The 8462-nt window shown below is 40.3% G+C and overlaps 1 long non-coding RNA gene across 1 annotated transcript; it reads left to right on the forward strand.

Annotated features, from left to right (window-relative positions):
* The first annotated feature begins 3536 nt into the window (after positions 1–3536).
* On the forward strand, positions 3537–6540 carry LOC123106836 (uncharacterized). The gene is made up of 4 exons (XR_006451525.1): positions 3537–4189; positions 4367–4530; positions 4617–5550; positions 6278–6540. It is a non-coding gene; the product is annotated as an uncharacterized lncRNA (long non-coding RNA).
* The last annotated feature ends 1922 nt before the right edge of the window (positions 6541–8462 follow it).

The following is an 8462-nucleotide window of genomic DNA, read 5'->3' on the forward strand; positions in this document are numbered from 1 at the left end:
TGACCCGGAGGAACACCTCGCCTCCGCCGCCACCGCCGACATGGTGCAAGCTCTGGCCCAGATGAAGTCCTCCGACGACTACCCCCCAGGACTTAACATGTAAGATCTGACCAGCTAAATATTACCAATACCACTTGCAACGGCTATGATTTGTACGGTTGATGTATTAAGCATGTTCGTGCCTTGTTTATTTCAGTACTACACACTATGTGATGTTCCAATATTACCGTGTCCAGCTCAATTTCACCAATACCAGCAACAAACTTACAATACATGACTCAGGATATCACTAGAGATACTGCCCATTTCCTATTTTTAGTGGATGCTAACCCTGTTGCACTTAACATGCCTGCCCATGTACTTACGCAGGGTCATAACGGCCGATGCTTTTGTTTGCCGTTGAGGTGAGCTACATCCCATGTCTTACAGTATTTCACATAATTTGTTCAATTGCAGTTTAACTTCTACCCATTTACTGGTTCCCTGTAGGTACACATGTCAGTGGCACTGATCCATGCTTCGACCCGGAGGAACAGCTCGCCTCCATCGTCGCTGACTTTGGGCGAGCTCTAGCCAAGATGAAGTGCCCCAGCAACTACCTCTCAGGACTTACCAAGTATGAACTCACCAGTTCAATCTTACCAATACCAGTTGCAATTAATGGCTATGTTCTGTACGGTCGATGTATTAAGCATGTTCTAGTAAACATGCCTGACACGTTTTTGCTACTATCCCTACCTTTTTATAGACATCTGGGCCATTCTCTGCTCTGGCAGCACCTGCCTTGTGATGTTTAACTATGCCAATTGCATTTTTATCAGTACCGGTTTCAATGTCTATTAAGCCTATTGCAATTAACAATTGAATCCATTTTTAACAGTTGCATTTCAATGGCTACATACTTACAAAACATGACTTAGGATGTTGTTAAGCCTATTGCAATTAACAGTTGTATCCATCTTTTAATCTGTCCATTTGCTACCATGCTACTCTCCGCAATGAAGATATACTAGAGATGCTGCCCCATTTTCTATTTTTGGAGGATGCTAACCGTGTTGTACTTAACATGCTTGTCCATGTACTTACGCAGGGTCATAACGGCCGATGCTGTTGTTTGCCGTCAAGGTTAGCTGCATCTCATGTCTTACAGTATTTCACATCATTTGTGCAATTGCAATTTAACTTCTACCATTTACTGGTTGCCTGCAGGTACACATGTCAGTGGCACTGATCCATGCTTCGACCCGGAGGAACAGCTCGCCTCCCCCGCCGCTGACTTTGGGCGGGCTCTAGCCAAGATGAAGTGCCCCAGCAACTACCGCTCATGACTTACCAAGTATGTACCCACCAGTTCAATCTTACCAATACTAGTTGCAATTAATGGCTATGTTTTGTACTGTCGATGTATTAAGCATGTTGTAGTAAACATGCCTAACACGTTTGAGCTATTTTCCCTACTTTTTATAGACAACTGGGCCATTATCTGCTTTAGCAGCACCTGCCCTGTGATGTTTAACGCTGCCAATTGCATTTTTATCAGTACCGGTTTCAATGGCCATTAAGCCTGTTGCAATTAATAGTTTTATCCATTTTTAAAGAATTGTATTTCAATGGCTACAAATTTACAAAACATGAATTAGGATGTTGTCAAGCCTGTTGCAATTAATAGTTGTATCCATTTTTAATCTGTCCCTTTGCTACTGTGCTACTCTTTCGAAATGAAGATATCACTACAGATGCTGCCGTTTTATTACCATTTGCTATTTTTGGTGGATGTTAACCCTGTTATAGTTAACATTGGCTTTCCATGTACTTACATAGGGCTACAATGGGCGATGCCGTTGTTTGCCGTCGAGGTTAGCTGCATCCCATGTCTTATACACCATCTATTCCTAAATATAAGTATTTTTAGAGATTCCAATATAGACTACATAAGGAGAAAAATGAGTGAATCTAGATTCTAATCTAAACTATATCTATAATTCTATATACATCCATATGTAGTTCATATTGAAATATCAAAAAAATACTTGTACTTAGGAACATAGGTAGTTGTATTTTACATCATTTATGCAATCTCAGTTTAGCTTCTAACATTTATTGCTTGCTTGTAGGTACATATATGAGGGGTACTGATCCACGCATCGATCCCTTTTGCGTATGGGGCAATGAGATATTCATGAACAAGCGTCAAGTGAGGAAACTAAGAAAGATTGTTAGGCGAAAGAAACGGGTGATTGGAATTAAGCTCTTTATTTACACTTTGTCGAAGACAACAGTGAACTTTAGGATGGTAAGTAATGTGTTGCCTTTTCTCCCTGCCCACAACAAGTTACTCTATTAGACCTCAGTATCTGCTACTTTTCTCTTTTGAGTGGTTTCCGAAGCTATTTACTGATGATTACCTTGCAAACTACATGACTACAGTAGAGGCAACTAAGGTTAAAGTATATAATTCATGCTACCATGATAATGCTCTAGAAGTCTTCCTGAAGGCGGTGAAGGATGGGCGGGAGATCGTCATAAGGGGTTGGACAAAAGTGGTTCATTCCTATGGCATGTAGGAAGGCACATTATGGGCATTCCGCTTATTCAACACCGTCGGCAGTCAAAATGATTTACACTTGTCTCTTCACCTTTACCGCCTTTAAATACTGCGGTTCATCATAGTTAATTGCTACCTAATCCTGTAATTACTAAACATATTGTACTGGCAATTTTATTTATGGATTCGTTGTTGAACCATTGTGCTGAGAATTGGAATTGCACGTTTCGTATTTCAAAATTTCCAATTAGAATAATAAATTACAGGCAAAAATAAAAATAGAACAGACGGTCATGGACCTTTGCAAATGGTTCTAGCAGTAAAAGCGCTTGCGATGGATAGCCCAATGCCACACAGTTTTCTACATAAAATCGTGTGTGATGTAGTTAATGAAAGCAAATAGTTAACTAAGGCAGAGCGTGTGTGATAGTTACTTCTTTCACACATGAGCGTATACATAAAACCGTGTGGGATATACATCCGAACGGAAACATTTTTCCTGGATTGACTGTGTGGGATGTACATAAGAATGGAAACGTATTCCTTGGATTGACTGTGTGTGATATACATACGAACGAAAATGTTTTTCTGGGATTCACCATGTGGGATGTACATACCTACGGAAATGATTTCGGGATTCACTGTATGGGATGTACATACCTACGGAAATGATTTATGCGATTCACCGTGGGGGGATGTACATACCCACGGAAATGAATGGGTTTTGATGCCACGCCCGATCGCACACGGCCCCAGCCTAGGTCCTAGGAGGGCCTATCCCCGACGATTTTTGGGTCCACTACAAGGATACCCCCTATAATGCAACACATATTGTACCACATTTTGACTATACGTTGCAAAGTTCAAAAGAGATACGCATATAGGCATTGTAGCATATGCGTTGTAGTGCAGCTCGTGACCCATTGCCACTGACCACAACTCCATGTAAAGCCGAATGCACTAACCCAGCCCAAGTTGGCTTTCACGACTAACCTAGGTACTTCCCTTTCCTCAGCCTCCCCTTCTCCTCTCCAGCCCTCCCACGCCTGCCGCCGCCGGCTTGCGACCTACCTGCATCCCTGCACGCCGCCCCTCACCACTCCCCTATGATCCTCTGTCCCGGCACCGCTCCTCACCGCTGCCCTGCGACCCTCCGTCCTAGCGCGCCGCCCCTCATCACCACCCCTGCAACCCTGCATCCCGGCGCGCTGCCCCTAGTCGCCGCTCCCCTGCGACCAATGGTGAATCCAAGGTACGGCCATGAACAAGCACAGGCAACCGAATCCCTCGTTCCACATCCGCAGCCCCTCGCGTACCAATGCATCATCGACATCTGTAGCCCCATTCGTCCTCCTCCGGTGCTCCTCCTAATTGTTCTCCATTATTCACGTGTCCTCCGTGTAAAACGATCCAGGAAGCCTCTCCTTTTTTAAAAATAGGAATCCTCTCCGCGATCCCTGCTCTGCAACCTTTTAATATCTACTGCACCACGACATCCTTCCAATCTCGCATTCCATGCCCAACCAAAACTGAAATCCAATGCAGTGGAGAAGGCGGTACATCAAAAACAGTTTGTATCTGATTGGACAGCCCCTATTGTTGGTGAAGTTGCCGAGAAGAGGAACTATTGCAGGCTGGTCGCAGGTATGGAAGGAGCAAGAAGAGAGTAGGTTTTTTGCTTTTGAGGATTTTTATGTTGTGTTGTGCTACTGAAATCTGGGACGTACAGCCTAGAGTTTTGTTTTGGGGAATATTGGTAATGTGCTTTCTTTAGTTTCAGACATCTGAAGATACATATTACTTGGATGGCTAAATTTGTAGGTGCTATACAAGCGATTAGGTGATTCAATACAGCGAAGGCATGGTCGTACCTCTGCACAGCGAACTCAAGCACCACTTCTAATATTGTTGGAAAGTGGATAAGTCGTTTTGGAGCATTACACGATTTGTTCAATCTACTTCACTATGTTCCTTACATGCAAAAGGTACGTGTTTGTTTACTTGATATGTTCTTTCAATTTTATCCTCACCCAGTGATCCACATCTTAAAAGCACAAAGTACTCTTTTCAGATGGAATATCTTTGATAGTGTTGTTGCAGACTTGAAGGTATATGCATCAGGAGGTCAAGGTGGCAGTGGCACCGTAACAGTATTTATTTGAAACTACACGCGAGGTCAAAAAATGATTCTAAGTTAACCTCTTTCCTCATATATTTTTGTCTACTTGGTTTGTTTTAATGCCGTTCTTTTGTTAAATTGATGTACTAAATAATTAAGAACATTTATGGTGCTAGAACTTGCTTAGGAAGAGCTCTTATGAAATTAAGATCTGGTTTTTGTAATTCGCTGACTGAATCCATGATACTAAACTGCATGTTTATTGTAGTTCATATATATGTTATACATACACGTGCAGTTACTAGGCACGCATTGTGAGTAGATAAGTTGAGTCTCCATTTATTTCGTTAAGCACAAAATATGACCTTGCATACATGTATTTCCATTCTCATATAATGGAAAATATACTAAAGGAAAGGCTCATCCTGTATGCTTCTGATTCATGTTGAAAGTGTGTAACCTGTTTGCCGCAATTCTTCCTCTTCACATAATAGGAAAAGGTCAGTAACAAAAAAAGGAAGCTTGCTGAGCATGTCATTACAGATCACCTGACGAAAGCCCAGGCGATGAAGAGGATAATCAAGTGGAGAGCCCCCACCGAGGACGTAAAATGGCTGAATGAACTTCTCATCCGCGCTATGGCTGCATCCCGTGCCTCCAGGTGTGTAGGTATTGGCTTCATACTGTTCTATTTTATACACGCACGTACTGGACTAGAGGTATGATTTCTAGGACAATTTATTATTACTACTTTACACCTTTTCGCATGATGCATGGATGAGGAGCTGAGCATGGATCATATGATTAGTTGCAGTGGGGCTAAGCTAAAAGAGGATTAATGATGCTTACAATACATATATACACAGCCACGCATTTTGTGATATTGGTATGTCTAGTATATGATTTATGTTTTTTAAGCTCTAAATCTATGTTCTTGTTTTGACCCTATATGAAAGAGAGCAAAACCATCTCAAATGAGTACGAGCGAAATAAATCTATTAATTAATCCATGACTTGATGTACTATTTAAAAGGGAAACAATTAAGCTACATGTATGTATCATGCACGAAAAATATATCTTCTAGATGATTATGTATACCATATATTTGATATGCGTACATATGAATTTGTTAAATCTTACAATGGGTTTCTCTGGAAACTCTTCAACATAAATGAACTAGAAATCCAGGTTGTCTGCCTCGCATTTTATAGTGTAAAAATGATAGACCAAACGGAAAAACCAGTCATCTCTTTTGTGTTGTCTATAGAACATTTCAATGGATTTTCTGTATATCACCAAAACAAAATAAATGTCCTCCTTTTAAGTGTTCACCCCATATATAGGAGCCAGAACGCCTCTTTCTGCAGAAACATAGATACATGGTCCCTTCTAAATATTCATTGGAATATTTTAGTTTGAGTTTCCAGTTTTATCGTCCCATAGTGCCCATCTTTTTTTTCATCTGAATCCATGACATAACATGACCCGTTGTGATATGTTCAAAATGTATTTCACGTTCTCTAATTACACTTACATTACCATAGAAAGTTATTCGATTTTTTTATTTTTTATTAATGCATTGTGTATTAACAATTCATTTTTTTGTTTGTAGGTTCAAAATATAAATGGATGATTATATAGGTGAGTGGCAAATATACTGATGATGCTGGATGCTTTCAATTTTAGTTAAGTTGTAGGAATGATGTTCCTTTGTTAAGTTTTAGTTAAGTTGTAGCGATGTTGAGGGATGATTTTGGTTTTCGATTTGTTGTCAAGAAAATATTTAGATTATGCATCACATTTGGATGATGTTCCTCCTGTAATATCCACTGTTGTAATCCAACAATTTTATATAATATATGATTTTCTTCCTCCCGTGAGTATATTCTCTTGTTTTTTGTTCACTTAGCATATATAACTATCACCATTACGTGTAGAATTAATTTAGTTGCTACAATATGTATAAAAAATAATATTATTCACATTATATATGTACCAAGATTTGAAGCATTGCGAACTCTTTGTTGCCAAGCAATGGGATTTTGATTCCTGTACATTAAGCACCAACATATAAAAGTGTTTCATAAGTCTGTTTTATGTGTTGCATTTTTGCAACGGTCCCTTTTACCAACGGTGGTATAACCATTGTAATATGCGCTAGCAACACTGGATAAGGCAACGCATCCAAAACCGTTGGTATGACACTAACAACGCATATATGAACTTTTAGATACGGAAAAAAGCGTTGCTATAGGGGGGTTCCTGTTGTAGTGGTCGTGTGGGAAGGACACCCTATCGCACACACTCACTTGGTGACGGTTCCAAATGCCGTCGCAGAAAGGGGTTTTAAACCGTTTGTTTAGGATCAACGCGCACCAGTGAGTGTTGAGCTAATTGACACTGATTAAATAAAAAAATACCTCTCTTTAAGCAAGACTACTATGTTGCTAACTTTACCCATTAAGATAATGAGGGTGCTTATATTTGTTAGTGTATATTTCATCAACTAGTCCCACTATTACAGTATTCTCACTCTCTCAATATATGTGCCAACAGGGATGCTCGATTTTGGTGGAACTGCACAAAAACTTTGGGTGCTTCATTGCCTCCACAGCTTCCTTCCTTTCCTATCAGTCACTAATCTGGGCTTGCATTCTTCCTTTGCTGTCAGTCGCTTGGCTTATCTTGGCTTCCAGTCAAAGGAAATAGTAATTGATATGCTACCTCACACAGGTTGGTACTGGTCTTTATCCTGATTATTGTGCTTGTCATATGTAAATGTAATTTTGGTATTGTGCTACTGTTTTCCAATTTCATAAAGGAGTAACTTGGAGCCTCAACTCATAGGCAAATCATTACATTCGGTGATTTCAGTAGAACTACACAAAAAGATCAGATGGACAGGTACTTATGCTACTGGTATGTACTCCAAAGTTCACTTAGACAAGCATCGATGTTGGCAAGAAGAAGTGCCTATATTCATTCGAGTATCAACCAGCATCAACCAGTTGTCAAACTCCAAGTATTAGGAGAGTGAACGCCAAAAATATTGCTTGGCGCATAGCCCAGAAAAACGCAGTCCAGTCTTTGGTCCCAACTTGTGCCTTTTGGTTATCGGCCCATATGGTAGCGAACTGTATGGCATGGAGTCTAAAGATTCCACACAAGTTGGTTGATGCGTATATTCATCTGGCACTTAATCAGTCTGCACGCCAGGGATGCTCCATTTCAGTTGAACTGCACAAAAAATTTGGGTGGTTCATTTTCTCAACCGCCTCCTTTCTTGTCTGCAATGTAGAATTTTGGCGAGCTATAGGACCAAGATGAGCCAGTAAACTAGTTGGATGAAAGTAGTAGCCAAGTTGCTCAAACCTCCCTCAGCACGAGGCCACTATTTTAGGATAAACCTACAAGCAAAGTTCAGATTGTCTGTGCTGCCTCTTATGTACTCGAAAGTTTACTCATATAAGCATTAATTTTAGCAAGAAGTACCTCCGACTGAACACAATTTACCAGTCTGTACCCTAGGTAATTAAAGCTCGTCCATGGATGATATTGGATGTGATCTCAATCATTTGGATGCATAAACATACTGAACATGTGTATATCTAAATCTTTTGTGAATTATCTATGAGTATTGTCGTGTGATCTATCAATCATTTGGATGCATAGACATGCTGACTTGTGTATATATGAATCTTTTGAGTTGTTGGTTGTGAGTGTTGGCTATGAATATGAATGTGTCCTATGAACCTGAGTTTGATACGAATGTTTACCTTTTCTGTTGTACTTGTGTG

This window comes from Triticum aestivum, chromosome 5A (assembly GCF_018294505.1).
Source record: "Triticum aestivum cultivar Chinese Spring chromosome 5A, IWGSC CS RefSeq v2.1, whole genome shotgun sequence".
NCBI classification, from domain to species: Eukaryota; Viridiplantae; Streptophyta; class Magnoliopsida; order Poales; family Poaceae; genus Triticum; species Triticum aestivum.